A 2787-nucleotide genomic window follows, 5' to 3' on the forward strand; every position below is an offset into this window, starting at 1 on the left:
ATTTTCCTCTCGTCACTTGGGCTGCTTATCGGACAGCTCGAGCGGATATTTGTAGTGTTAGTTTGATTTATCGGTTATTGCTTTTTAATTATACTAATTCACTTATCGATAAGATGTTGAACGGTTTGATAAATATATTTCTGTAAATAAAAAAACCAAAATTTAAAAATTACAGCACTATATCATTAACTCATGGAATTTTACAAAAATCAAAAGTTTACAGATAAGAGATGCCACAATAGTGCACTCCTAATTTATAGCACATCCAAAAGACTCAATAGTTACTTGCAATGCAAAATTAAGGTAGTAAGTTGAACTCATAAAATTAGTTATAGCTGAGATTGTTTATCCCACGATTTTGTCTTAATTTCAAGTGATTCTACTCTCTAATCATAAAGTTGCATCTCCACTCTTTAAAATGCTACAAACTAGTCATGGCAAAATGAGAATTAAGATAGGAATTAAGTAGCATTTCTACTCTACAACGCAAACTAATGCTGCTGAATAAGGCTTTAGGGAAATTGGGGTTTCAAATAGCTAGTTAGATACTTTATATACATAAGGGTAGAAATATACATATAGTAATTTTTAAAGGGTAACACTTATCCGATAAGTAACTTCTGTAATCTGCCCTAAAACTAATAAATCATTAATTATAAAGTTTCAATCCCTTCACCTACCATTAATCCGCTAATCTGATGCCAATGAGTCAATTTTACGATTCAGTTATCGGTTTTGGTTCGATTTTGAACAACTCTACCCATGTTTGACCAAAAGTGTTAAGCCTTTTTGTTAAACCAATTAATGATGAAATGAAGGATGAATCTTAGTTAAAAATAATAAATTGTAGATCATAAATTGTAGGAAATCGGTAAGATGAACGACGTTTGACAACGTTAAATAGCACGTTTGCATTCAATGGATGCTAATAAATATGACAATATAAACATGCAACAAATGTAGATAATGACAATAAATGTAATATGAAAGAATCTACCACCCAATTATTATATGATTTGGATGGTTCTTTCTCCTAACAACAACGTGGAAAGAAGAGAAGTGAAGATGGTTATGGAATCTTTGGATCTTGTGAACGAAGATCAAATAGCGTGCGCTTGAATAAGATAATCAATGAACAAGACAACTTTTGTATATTCTCTCAAGTCAACCTTTTACAATGTGTTTTGTTTTCTCAGAAAGTGAAGATCCCCCTTTGTTCTTTCTCTCTTCCTATTTATAAGGTGATAACACAAAGGTTGGGAGATCCAAGAACTTGAAGAAAATAAGTTGATGAAATGCGGAAGTAGCAAAGAAATGCAAGCAGAGCAAGAAAAATAAACTAGATATGTTGAAATTCAAGGAAAGGTCCAAGAACCCCGAGATTATGTTAATCTAGATTTTGACAAGATCCTAATGACAACAAGTTGGTTATGAAACCAATTGCCTTCACTAGAGATAAGCTAATCAAGAACTAGGTTCGGATCTTGACTTCTAGTTTGAATAACTTACGACAACAACTAGTAAAAGAAACTAGTCGCCTTCGAAGAATATCAAAAGAAACCAAAGATATCACAAGAAAGAAAATTATCTTACTACCTTAAGCTATGAACTAGTTAGGCTTGCAAGATAAATCTTCAAAGTAAAGTTCACAAAGGTTCAAAAGAACTCACAATAATAATATTAATCTTCAATGTCCCCCTACAATGGAAGACAAGCCCCCCTTTATATAGTAGTAAAGAAGGAGCTAGTCAAAACTTCAATAAATGAGAATTATATTCCCTAGAAGCATAGAAGACTACCCACACTAAGACCAATGTATTCAACATACACATAGACCAATGCAAGTCAACATAGATTAAAACAACTATTAAATATATATTCTAAAAACTATTTTTGGGCTTATTTGGGCTGCTGAAATTCCTCTCTTTTGGGGCATATTTGGGCCTCATTCCATCTCCTCTTGGACTTTAATTTGGGCCTCAAAATAGTTGTAAGACTTGGCCCAAAGATCCTCCTTGTGCTGGAGCTCTTCTTCTATTATAAGACACTTTTTAATTGCCAATTGAAGCTCATTAAGCTTGTCTTGAAATTTCTTTGTTTGAGACCTTGTCATGGGCCTTCTTGGAGCTTCCAGAGCTTCATCCTTCTCCTTTAATGATGTTGAGCTGCCATGAATGCTATCATTCCCCTCTTCTTGAAGAGAATTCGCCCTCGAATTCGAGCCTGCATCAAACAAGGAAAGATCAGAAACATTGAAGGTAGCACTAACTTGATATTCACTAGGAAGGTCAAGTTTGTAAGCATTGTCTCCAATCCTTTCAAGGACTTCAAATGGCCCATCTCCTCTTGGATCTAATTTGGATCTTCGTTTGCAGGAAATATTTCCTTCCAAAAATGCACCCAGACTAAATCTCCAGGCTTAAAAATGACAGATTNCACCTCAGGTACGTTTTCTTAGGCCCTGATTCTACTTTGCCTGTTATTATATCATCCGGTTTGCTAGATGTGCAGGTAGAACAACTCCTACAGGTACTGCAGGAAAGTAAGACTGCCATTGGCTGGACCATGGTAGACATAAAGGGTATCAGCCCAGCCTTCTGTATGCATAATATTCTCTTGGAAGAAGGGCACAAACCTTCCAGAGAACATCAACGAAGGCTGAACCCGAGCATGAAAGAGGTAGTAAAGAAGGAAATTATCAAATGGTTAGATGCGGGAATCATCTTCCCCATCTCTGATAGCAATTGGGTCAGCCCTGTCCAATGTGTGCCAAAAAAGGGGGGAATG

Source organism: Nicotiana attenuata, unplaced genomic scaffold (assembly GCF_001879085.1).
Source record: "Nicotiana attenuata strain UT unplaced genomic scaffold, NIATTr2, whole genome shotgun sequence".
Taxonomy (NCBI): Eukaryota; Viridiplantae; Streptophyta; class Magnoliopsida; order Solanales; family Solanaceae; genus Nicotiana; species Nicotiana attenuata.